This window comes from Mesocricetus auratus, unplaced genomic scaffold (assembly GCF_017639785.1).
Source record: "Mesocricetus auratus isolate SY011 unplaced genomic scaffold, BCM_Maur_2.0 Super-Scaffold_100028, whole genome shotgun sequence".
Taxonomy (NCBI): Eukaryota; Metazoa; Chordata; class Mammalia; order Rodentia; family Cricetidae; genus Mesocricetus; species Mesocricetus auratus.
In genome coordinates this window covers 25,352,173-25,365,028 of record NW_024429209.1, presented here as the reverse complement: position 1 = coordinate 25,365,028, position 12,856 = coordinate 25,352,173, and the positions used below count along the sequence as shown (strand labels likewise).

Genomic DNA, 12,856 nt, shown 5'->3' with positions numbered 1-12,856 from the left:
AATTTCTGGACAGCTTGATCATTCCTACACACAGATTTTTCAGTGAAAGTTCACCTGATTTGGGACAAGGAAAAGCAGGTGCTTCCAGGAGTCTCTGTACCTCACAACCTGGGCTCTACCTAAGAAGCTATTGTGAATCATCCATGCTGTATGTATTTATTCATTATTCATCCATGTATTTTTGTACTGTTCATTCTAAAGCCCAGGGCCAAGGGAATGCCAGGCAAACAATAGCTAATAATCCACAACCAAACTCAAGCTAAAAGATTAATGATGCAGACAGGTAGAAAATAAGATGAGGTTATGGTTGGAACCAAGTAGAAGGGCAGAAGATGGTACCCCACAGGCTGAGTGCCAGCAGTAAACCATGGTGACTATGAAGAATATGAGATGATGAGGCAGATGTGAGTTCAGACAACTGAGCTGAGGAAGCAGCATTGTCAACAGTGTTCCTCCTCTCAAGGGTGATGGTACCTGTGGGAAGATGGAGGAATGACAGGAGAGAAATGTAATGGATCCTCACAGAAATATTCCTGAGACAATTCTACCTGCTTTCCCAAATCTAAGTGCTTCCAAGGATCTTTGCACAGGTTAGCAAAGAACAACGATGGGTCAGGCTGGGAGAGAACAGAGGTCTGGATGACCTGGGATTCCCAGAATGAGGTGGGTGAGGACTCTGTGACCTCACAATAGAACCCTGCCCTAGCAATGCCAGGGTCTTACCTGAGGACAAGCCAGAGTCCAGAAGGAGGGCTTGAATCACAGCAAGTACATGTGACTCGGTAAGTTTGGGCTGTTTTCTGGGAAGGACACTACCTTAAATTAATCATGTGAGTGACTCACTCAGTTTGAGGCACTTCTTTATTGAGATCTTAAATGGGGACACTAAAACATAGTGAGGTATTTGAAATGTCCCAGCCTGAGGACAGCTCATCTTATGAAGAGGTAGAAACAGCAGGAGTCAGAAGTCTGATAGCAGTGGACAGGAACCTCAAGACCACATGGAGAGAAACCCCTCCACTCACAGAGAGAGAGGCCTCGGGATGAAGGGACACAGGTGGATCTGCACCAGGACTCCAGCCTCAGACCTAGGTGATAAGGACGGAGGGTTCCTGTTTTTATGCCCACATTAGACAATCACACGTAGGTTGTTCAAGGAGTGTGGGCAAAGCATCCCTGGCACTGATATCTGTTCTTCCCTGATAATTCTGGTCCCTGGTGGTAACAATGTTTTCATTTATACTAAGATAGACATAGACAGCTGCCATAATTTGGGAACAGAATCCAATGTCACTGTCACAGGAAGCACCATGGCAGTACTCTCCCTTCTAATTCTGTGCTTATCCACGTTTTCACTTGGATGTGTTTTGAGGAAGCTTTAGGCTCTGTGAAGGGAGATATATACATAGGTTTCCTGGGATGAAGGGATAATTTAACCTCACTAGGCTATACTGGGAGCACGGTGATAAAGGATATGAGCTATAGCTGTAGAAAAAGCTTCAGTAAGTATCTGTAAGATGTGTGACAAAGAACTAGTATAACAAGGACTCAGGAAGACAACACCCACAACTCACTGGAGAATGAGGCCATGGGATGTCCACACCCACACTGTATCACATGAGAAGACTTCAGTCTCAAGGCTGGTGCAGAATAAACTCTGATAGTGGGCCCAAAAAGCCAGGAACAACCATCAGCTAAGGCAGCCCACAGTGTCAGGACAGGTAGGAGTGTGTCAAATTCATTACTGCAGGGGTCTGAAGGGTCTTTGCTTCTAGACAGCACAATCCTTATCTTTTATAACTATGCGTAGGGTCCAGCATGGCTGAAGTCAGGGACACAATAAGAAACACAACTACAGCCATCTCCATAACCTATCCATATTTACATTTAAATTATATGTAAAATTTAATGAAGAGAGGCCTCTGAAGAAACTGTCAACTCAGTGCATAGTCTATCACTTAAGGATTGAGCCTACAGAGTGTTAAGATAATTACTTGTACCAACCACCTGTTTGTGACATCCCCACAGGGAGCATATGCTTCACAGGTAGGAGTGCTTCTCATGGGCTTCTCTAGACATGAACCTTCCTGGAAATCATCTTTACATTTGGCCCATAGGCCCTTCCCAGAATGGCCACAGACACTGATGCCATACTCCATCCATCTTATTTTCAAACTTAAGCTTTTACTTATGAGACCTGAGTTAATATATTTGTGGTTGAATCTGGGTGTCTGAGTGGATTTTCTCAAATTTCATCAACTAACCACAACCTGTATTTGTGAGAAAAGGTGACAGCTGCTGAGGCAGAGCCAGCCCGTGCCTTGGAACTCCAGTTTCCAAATGACAAGAGGAAGAAGCTCTGCTGTTATACAGATCTACAGAGTGACATTCTCAGAAGTCATTGACTGTTTCATGGCAGGACCAGGTAAGGGAATTTCATGACATCCTGATTTCTGGGCAATCCTCCTGCAAGCTTTGTTTAATGGTGGTGATGGGAGAGGTTGCACCCCAACATTTTCCATCAGCTGAATACCCAAAATCCTGCAGATGGCACACTTAAAATCTCTTGACAAGAGAAACTTATTTAGAAACTGAGCAGCAGAAATGAGACACCAAGAAGTGAATTGTGTACATTAGGGCAGAGTATGATCCTTCCCTACTAAACATGCTGGTCCCAGGGGTGAAGTTCCCTGTAAGAGAAGGACTGGATGTGAGCTTGTTCCCAAGAAATGATCTTAAGAGAAGCCTTCAGGGACTTCCCCTGAATACCAGCCCAAAAGACATCTGTGCACATCGACACCTTTGAGTTTCACAGACAGAGTGAGGCCTGGCCTCTGTGACCTCACATGAGGGTCACTGTCATGGTTCCGGGTGTGACCCAGTTCAGAGGGCAGCAGAGTCCACTATAGTGGACCAGGATTTAGCTCAGGAGAAGGTGGGCAGAAATCTATTTCAGGTAAGTGATTGCTGAAAATTCTGTAGGTGAAGAAGTGATCTCAAACCAGTACACTTGGCAGGGGACTATCTGGAAAGGGGTGACAAAGGCAGATTAGGTGTCTGAGGGGGTTTTGATTGACATGGCAGATGTGACCATGAGAAGGGTTTCAAAAACAAGGGTCAGAGAAATTACCCTTGCTGAACATGGCCATGTAGGATATTCAGAGAGAGGATGCCATCCCCACACAGCAAAGAGATTTCTGATGATCTGTAGAGACTTCTATGCCTTAGCAAGGCATCCTCAAGATGAAGGGAGGACTAACCTCTGCTGTTTCTAGTTACTGTGATATTCCATCAAGGGTTCAGACGACAGAAAGGAAAAATACCATGGTGACTTGGTGGGACTCTCCTAATTGTATCTCACAACCTAGAAGCGACAGTCTTTCCACATGAGCTCAGAGATACCCCTCCACCATAGACAGTCAGCTGTGCAACAGGAAGGAATTACCCAACCATCTTTCTCTTTGTATAATGTATAATTATTTCATGTGAACTGTGGGCTATTTGTGTCTGTTTCTGTGCATGTTTCCCCATGGACAGGACAATGATGTTTTGAGAACATTTAAGTAGCTAGTATTTTCCACTATCAAAGTCCACCTGACTTTTCTTTTATTTTTTCAGAAATGCTAAAAATAGACCAAGATTTAGTCAAAGATTTGGGCAAGCATCGGCTGGAAAGGATCAACTACCTCCACCCAAATGATAAACAGGTACGCTGACCCTGCAAAAGGCTGGACCCCAAATCAGAAGACATAAGGAACCGAGGAATTCCCTTACCCTACAGAAGCCTGGGCCCATTAGAGAGGAAACATGGGCCTGGGCCAATCAAATGAAGGATGCCAGGGACAAACCAAGACAATGAGGAGCCCTGGCCAATTCAAACCCTGAAAATGCACAGGCCCAAAGCAAGAAGAGATGTGGGCCTGGGCTAACCCCTGACCCAAAAGAAGCCTGAGCATAATTATCCAGAGATTTTGGCCTGGGCCAGTCCAAAAATGTGGCCTGGGCCAGACCAAGAAAATGAGTGTGCCCAGGCCAATCAAGACCCTGAAAAAGCCCGGGCCCAAGGAAGAAGAGATATGGGCCTGGGCTAACCCCTGACCCAAAAGAAGCCTGAGCATAATTATCCAGAGAATTTTGCCTAGGCCAGTCCAAAAATGTGGCCTGGGCCAGACCAAGAAAATGAGTGTGCCCAGGCCAATCCTGACTCTGAAAAAGCCCGGGCCCAAAGCAAGAAGAGATGTGGGCCTGGGCTAACCCCTGACCCAAAAGAAGCCTGAGCATAATTATCCAGAGAATTTTGCCTGGGCCAGTCCAAAAATGTGGCCTGGGCCAGACCAAGAAAATGAGTATGCCCAGGCCAATCCTGACTCTGAAAAAGCCCGGGCCCAAAGCAAGAAGAGATGTGGGCCTGGGCTAACCCCTGACCCAAAAGAAGCCTGAGCATAATTATCCAGAGAATTTTGCCTGGGCCAGTCCAAAAATGTGGCCTGGGCCAGACCAAGAAAATGACTGTGCCCAGGCCAATCCTTACTCTGAAAAAGCCCGGGCCCAAAGCAAGAAGAGATGTGGGCCTGGGCTAACCCCTGACCCTAAAGAAGTCTGGGCCCAATTATCCAGAGAATTCAGCCTGGGCCAGTCCAAAAAAATGAGTGTGCCCAGGCCAATCCAGACCCTGAAAAAGCCCGGGCCCAAAGCAAGAAGAGATGTGGGCCTGGGCTAACCCCTGACCCAAAAGAAGCCTGAGCATAATTATCCAGAGAATTTTGCCTGGGCCAGTCCAAAAATGTGGCCTGGGCCAGACCAAGAACATGAGTGTGCCCAGGGCAATACAGACCCTGAAAAAGCCCGGGCCCAAAACAAGAAGAGATATGGGCCTGGGCTAACCCCTGACCCAAAAGAAGCCTGAGCATAATTATCCAGAGAATTTTGCCTGGGCCAGTCCAAAAATGTGGCCTGGGCCAGACCAAGAAAATGAGTGTGCCCAGGCCAATCAAGACCCTGAAAAAGCCCGGGCCCAAAGCAAGAAGAGATGTGGGCCTGGGCTAACCCCTGACCCTAAAGAAGCCTGAGCATAATTATCCAGAGAATTTGGCCTGGGCCAGTCCAAAAATGTGGCCTGGGCCAGACCAAGAACATGAGTGTGCCCAGGCCAATACAGACCCTGAAAAAGCCCGGGCCCAAAACAAGAAGAGATATGGGCCTGGGCTAACCCCTGACCCAAAAGAAGCCTGAGCATAATTATCCAGAGAATTTTGCCTGGGCCAGTCCAAAAATGTGGCCTGGGCCAGACCAAGAAAATGAGTGTGCCCAGGCCAATCAAGACCCTGAAAAAGCCCGGGCCCAAAGCAAGAAGAGATGTGGGCCTGGGCTAACCCCTGACCCTAAAGAAGCCTGAGCATAATTATCCAGAGAATTTGGCCTGGGCCAGTCCAAAAATGTGGCCTGGGCCAGACCAAGAAAATGAGTGTGCCCAGGCCAATCCAGACCCTGAAAAAGCCCGGGCCCAAAACAAGAAGAGATATGGGCCTGGTCTAACCCCTGACCCAAAAGAAGCCTGAGCATAATTATCCAGAGAATTTTGCCTGGGCCAGTCCAAAAATGTGGCCTGGGCCAGACCAAGAAAATGAGTGTGCCCAGGCCAATCCTGACTCTGAAAAAGCCCGGGCCCAAAGCAAGAAGAGATGTGGGCCTGGGCTAACCCCTAACCCTAAAGAAGCCTGAGCATAATTATCCAGAGAATTAGGCCTGGGCCAGACAAAACAAGAGGCCTGGGCCAGACCAAGAAAATGAGTGTGCCCAGGCCAATCCTGACTCTGAAAAAGCCCGGGCCCAAAGCAAGAAGAGATGTGGGCCTGGGCTAACCCCTGACCCAAAAGAAGCCTGAGCATAATTATCCAGAGATTTTGGCCTGGGCCAGTCCAAAAATGTGGCCTGGGCCAGACCAAGAAAATGAGTGTGCCCAGGCCAATCAAGACCCTGAAAAAGCCCGGGCCCAAGGAAGAAGAGATATGGGCCTGGGCTAACCCCTGACCCAAAAGAAGCCTGAGCATAATTATCCAGAGAATTTTGCCTAGGCCAGTCCAAAAATGTGGCCTGGGCCAGACCAAGAAAATGAGTGTGCCCAGGCCAATCCTGACTCTGAAAAAGCCCGGGCCCAAAGCAAGAAGAGATGTGGGCCTGGGCTAACCCCTGACCCAAAAGAAGCCTGAGCATAATTATCCAGAGAATTTTGCCTGGGCCAGTCCAAAAATGTGGCCTGGGCCAGACCAAGAAAATGAGTGTGCCCAGGCCAATCCAGACCCTGAAAAAGCCCGGGCCCAAAGCAAGAAGAGATGTGGGCCTGGGCTAACCCCTGACCCTAAAGAAGCCTGAGACCAATTATCCAGAGAATTAGGCCTGGGCCAGTCAAAAAAAGAGGCCTGGGCCAGACCAAGAAAAGGAGTGTGCCCAGGACAATCCTGACCCTAGCACAAAAACTAATGTAATATCAGCACAGATTAATCCTCTCCCAAAGAGGCCTGAACCCACGGCCAATCTAAAGTTAAACAATACTGTGGTTGTAGTATGTACCATGAGCTTCTCTGATCAAGGCCTTATTTTCAGTTTGTATTTTACACCTAACCAAGACATCAGTGCACACATATCCCAGCTCATCACTGATAGTCTTGGACTAATGGTCTATACTTCGTGTAATGATTGATATAAGTGACATTCTGAGTACCAGATGTGTGGCTCTCACACACACTTCATTCAATCCAACATCTTCAGCATGCTACAAATGCTGACAACTTCACCATAAAGTGCCAAGGGCTCACCTAAATAATCCAGTAACACCACTGCACCCTGCACCTTATCTTGACTGACTTTTTTTTAAAAGAAAATTTCTCATACTCAACTCTAGCCATAGACTGCTCACCAAGAATCTTGGACAATCCCAGAACTTGATCTGATTAACTGAAATCTGGATTCATTATCCCCTCCAAGAAGGGGAACTTGATAATGACACAATTATTGACACAGGTTCATGAGCAGACCTGAAAGGAAATCCAGCACCTCCTTGAACCTTAAGTAGACTGGACTAATATTAAATGGTGTGTGGGCCACACACTCTAGTCAACCCAGGACAAGATCCCACGACAAAGGAGCAAGTCTTTAAAGGGACTATACATGACTTTAATGACCAAAGGAAATGGACATACCCATGACGCCGACCTGGTCTGAGGTCAGGCATTATCTCACTTCAATTATTTTTGGACAAATCATAGCCTCATTTGTGACCAAGATCAAACCTCACCTTAATGACCAAAGGAAATGGACATACCCATGACGCCGACCTGGTCTGAGGCCAGGCATTTTCTCATGTCAATTTATTTTGTTGGACAAATCATAGCCTCGTTTGTGACCAAATCCATGCTATTTCACTTAGAAATTTGGACTCAACCACAACCATTCTTGCACTGATGTTTGACATCACATCATAGACCATGACCTGTCATCAATGATAATCTAGAATCTTCTTTGTGGTACCACTATAGTTTGTGAGATGTACCTGCTATTCTTCCAACATATCCAACAAACATTCTCACAGCAGGTGTATTAAGACCTCATTGCTCTCTAGTAATCTGAGCCTCACATAAACATCAAATAACAATAACACAGCTTGGGATCAAGGGTGTGTGGGCCGCACCCTGCAAATCATCTGTCCCAAGGTCTTCCTGTATAAGGACTTTAAGAGAGCAAGGATAAGAAGCTGACTTGAAGTCTGACCTAGGCCACACCTACTGCTCCAAGAAGGTTGAACACACTTTAACACCATGAGTGGGGTGTCTGAAGAATGACATACTCTGAGTAGCTTCTACTGCCTGGGTCCAGCTTAAATGTAAGGGTATGTGGGCCGTACCCTCTCTCCATAGGACCCAGTGATACACTCACAGCAAGGGAGCAAGGACTATGCAATGACCTTTAATGGAACAAGGAACCACTCTCCTTAATATCAAGAAGAATTAGATGGCACAGGGTCTTATTGTGATTCACCTGATCCCTGCCCCCCACCATTCCATCCATCAAAAACCTTGGATTCTTAAACAAGGCTTCTGAAGCTGATGACTGAAGGACAATCAAAATCAGTGTGGGCTGGGGGCTAATTTTCCACCAAGAAGCCTGAGTCAAATTTAACATCCACATTTGTGGTCCTCAGTCTATCTTCATCACACCCAGGAGATTTCTTACGTTGGAGGACCCAGGAGCACAAGCCATCTGGATATCTGGGCCACACAAGAAAAACAATCTGGGCAAACACTGGCATGATGGGTGTGTGGGCCGCACCCTGGAGTCATTGTTTGCCCAACTGCTATCTGGTCTTCAAGAGATACGGGACAAGAAGATCTCATGTGTGTTAGCAACACCAACACCTCAGAGGAAACTGGAACCACCACAAGGACCAACACAGGCTTCAAGACTGTGGTCCAAACCCTCATATCCTGACATCAAATGTTATCTAGCCACTTTGATAACCTTGACCCTCAACTTGGCCACTACGTTGACCCTGACCTTCAATTTGATATGATTAAAAACATCAAGTAACTTAAAAATGTGATGACCCTGGAGTACAGACACAATTTTAATGTGGATGTCTAGTAGAAAACACTGAAATCCACACTCTGGTGGAAACTAGACATAGTTTCTTATGTTTCTTTAGTGTCACCAGAGCCTACCTAGAAGAAGCAAGACTTATACCCTGATTTCTATAGATCTCTGCCTTTATCTTATGTACCTAACACAGTGTCATCTTACAATATTCTTTGTCAAGTATTTCCTGCCCTACCATTATGTATATAGTTTTCAATAAATATAAGGTTTATTTGTGTCCTAGCGTTTCTATTGCTGTGAAGAGACACCATGACAATGGCAACTCTTATAAATGAAAACATTTAATTGGGGTTACTTGCTTTCAGGTTCATAGGTTTAGTCCATTACCACCATGGCAGGGAACATGGCAGCATGCAGGCAGACATGGTGCTGGGAGAGTTGCTGAGAGTCCTATAGCTTTCAGGCAACCGGAAGTCCACTGACAACTGGGTGGGACCCTGAGCATAGGAAACCTCAAAGCACACCTCCACAGTGACACACTTCTTCCAAAAAGGCCATACCCACTCCAGCAAAGCCACTCCTCCTAATAATAACACTCGCTATGAAATTTGGGGACTAATAGCATTTAAACTACCACAATCTTCCACCATGGCTTATCCATAAATATGTATTTTGACTGTTTCCCTCTATTTTTGACTGGTGGTTTTCAATCTTTGAATTGAACTTGAGAACAGGCTGTGATGTAGATAGATACCACATCTCTTTCTTCCCTGTTGTCTCCAAGTGTATGTCATGTATTTGTATGCTCAGACCTCAAGATGATCAGCCCACCTCTGACCACGGTTTGTATATTTACCTTTAGTTGGAGTCTCCCAAGGAAATCTAAACCAAGGGTTGTAGTAGCCAGAACCCTCACGCAGTCATAAAATTACAGAGAAAAAAATTTCTATATTGGAAGTACAGCTGCCAATCTCTTCCAGTACCCAAATCAGATAAGCACCAATTTTTAGAGATCTTAGGATGCGGGGGAGGAACAAGTTCAGTGTGGATCATAGGGCACAAGGCATCTGGAAAGTGTTTTCCAGCAGTGTCCACATGACGAATGGACGGCCAGAGAGATTCCATGCATAGAGTCTAAACACAGGTACAGATCCATATTATAGAGATGTGCCATGGGAACTTGAGCCACTGGGGTGTGTGCTGGGGGTACCTGAATTACTGGAAGAACATTTTTATTACAGCATGTAGACTTCAGGGTTTCTGACTGATCCCTTCTTCTTCAGAGAGTAATGGTGTTACCTGGATCACACACAGAGAGATAGTGTCCCTAGGTTCATGGTGTATTCCAATGGGACAATTGCTGTGGGTTTTATCTCCCTCTATCACTCTATAGACAATGTCAGAAAATGGTTTGCAGAGCCAAGACCGTAACACACAATCCCACACACAGATGACTAAGTCAGGAGGGTATGTATAGGTTTCCTCTGGGGCTCTGTGTGTCTGGACAACTCATCTCTTTTTAGTTTCCATTGTTGGGATGTGTCACTTTATCCAGTCATCCATCCACTTACTGAAAGGTATCTGTGCTGCCTCTGCATTTGCACATTGTGAACAAAACTGACATAGATGTTTGTGTTTGGATTCTTGTGTGGGCACAGTAACATGTTATTAAACACGGGCTGAGAAAAGGGGGCTCTCTAGAATAACACATCATAAATAAAATATGTTGAGCTGGGGAGATGGATATTAGCTCTCAATTCGTACTAACATTAGCAGTGCCAGCATGGGGACCTGAGTTCGAATCTTCAACACCCAAATAAAGATCTGGTGAAACCACTTGTGCCAGCACCAGGAGGCAAAGACTGACAGATCCTGGAACTCCTAGAAGCCAATCTCACAGAGAGCAATTCAGTGAGAGACCCTGTCTCAAGGGCAAAGGGTTGAAGAGTGGTAGAAGCTGCCTTCAAGCAGCTTTCAGCCCTCCCTGTGGTCACTCAGAAGCACATAAGTGCACATGGGTGCACTGACACACCACACACACACACACACACACACACACACACACACACACACACACACACACACACACACACACACACACACAAATCAAACAAAACTCCCAAAATACTACTAAACGTTTCCAGACCGGGGAAGCAACACAGAAAACTCAAGAGCTAACCAGCAGTGGGCAGTGTTTGCAAAACATGGACAACAGTTACAAAGTAGTTTCCAATTGTTTAATTCCTTCCCTATATTTAAGTGTTTTTGAAATTCTCTCTCCCTCCCCCTCTCTTCCTACCTCCCTCCTTGTGTTTCAGAGAGAAAGAGAGAGAGAGAGAGATGTGTGTGTGTGTGTGTGTGTGTTGTGATGTGTATGTGATGCATATATGTGTGAGTAATATGTGTAGTTACAGGAGGCTAGAAGCAGGTACTGGAGTTCCTGGGACTGTCTTCAGGTCTTCTGGAAGAGTAGCAAGCATTCTTAACCACTACAACATCTCCCAGATCCTATGTTTCTTTATTATTTCACAGGCATGTGTGTATTAGGAAGGGGATAAATCATCAGTTCCCATGGGATTTGTCTAGAAATCATATGTTCAACTTGTAATGACACATTGTCAAAGAAACACCCACAACAGCGTGGTTGGGGGCAAGGACTGTTTCCATGGCATAGGGCTACATTTTTGAGCTCCAGGCTCTCATGGAAGAGATTTGTGCTGTTTTTTCCCTGTGACTGCTGGGGCCTGGTTTGGGTTCCACACTGTAGACAGCTCCTTTGCAGCAGAATATATCTTTGCTTTGAAGGCCAGCACCAGAATTCTGCAGTGAACACTGACCAAGAAAGAGTTGCAAACAGCCACAGGCTCTGACTGAGAGGAAGAAAGGGAGCTGTAGAGGACTGGATGGGCAGGACCTGGGGCAGATGATATTTACACCAATAAAACATAGGGCTTTCAGGAACCAACCAGATAATGCCTGTAGTTCAATGGGAAAAAACAGCTATGAACAGGAGCATGCTATAGGAAAGCCATCCATTTTTCTGCTCCAAACAGATGTCACTTCCTGTGTGTCCTGAGAGCAGTGAAAGCCCGCACTCAAAACAGCTCTATTGTGTTTCCTTCAGGGTGCCTTTTCCCTAATGTACAGACAGCTGTGGCTAAGATGGGCTTCTGTCTGTGGCTCGGACACATAAGGATTAGCCTGTAGGTGTTAAGGCTGCTGAACTTACCTTCTCTGTGCAGACCCAGTGGAAGCTCTAAAACCTTCAGCAGCTATTCCTTCTTATTTATGGAGTATTTATAAAATACCTGCAGAGGCAGTTTTGAAAGTTGTCCTCAGGTGGGAACATGCACCCATGTATACCATTTCTATTGTAGAGTTGATCTCTATTGATTGGCAAAAAAAAAAGAGACTGGAAGATGTTCCCAAGCTTGTTGTCGGTTATTCTGATCTCACTCTGATTACACTCCTTGAGACTGGCAATAAAGTTTGCTTAGAATCAGAGGGTAGAGCTAACTACTAACTGACCAAAATTAGCCATAGAGGTTTTGGAGGACAAAGGACATATAGAGAGACACAGGAAGTAGTAAGGAGGGAAGGGAGGGAAGTACACAGGGAAGTAGTAGGAGAGTCTAGGCTCTTTTGGATCAAGGAAAGAAGGAGAGAGGTCACTGGTCACTCTACAGTGACTTCTCTTATCACTGAGGTTCTTACCCAGATATACAACTCCTGAGTTTTTATTGATAAAGATTAGTTAGATAAACACTTCAATAGCTAAAAGGAGAAATGCCTTCAATTAGTTCAAAGGCCCCACCTTACTCAATGTAATACCACTAGTACCTCAAATTTTAAAGTTATAGAAGGTTTGTGGAAGTCAAGACTGGTTTCCCTGCAAAATGCTACTTTTATGTGTTACTGCACTGGAGCACCATGCTGTCCAAAATCAGTTGGGGTCCTTAGTCACTCATGTCTCACTTTCCTGCTTAGACTTTCTTAAATTATCTGAACTTGGGACCCGAGGGATGGGGTTACCTCTGTTGATAACTCCAGTTCCAGAGGATCCCGCAGCTTCTCCAGCTTCTACAAGCATTAGACATGTGCAAAGGGCACTTGCAAACATGCAGGCAAATCTCTCATACACAGAAAATAGAAACAAATGAGTAAAAACAATCATTTGAACTCAAGCATGCAAGGAAATGGGGCACCACAAAGGCTCTCCAGAGAGGAGACCTGGCTCACACCTTGCAATCCTGAGCCCAGCAGGGCA

At 45.6% G+C, this 12,856-nt stretch overlaps 1 long non-coding RNA gene across 1 annotated transcript; it reads left to right on the top strand.

Annotated features, from left to right (window-relative positions):
- Positions 1-734: 734 nt before the first annotated feature.
- LOC121134546 lies at positions 735-4,361 on the top strand. Its single transcript, XR_005871634.1, has 3 exons — positions 735-782; positions 2,289-2,425; positions 3,619-4,361. It is a non-coding gene; the product is annotated as an uncharacterized LOC121134546 (long non-coding RNA).
- The last annotated feature ends 8,495 nt before the right edge of the window (positions 4,362-12,856 follow it).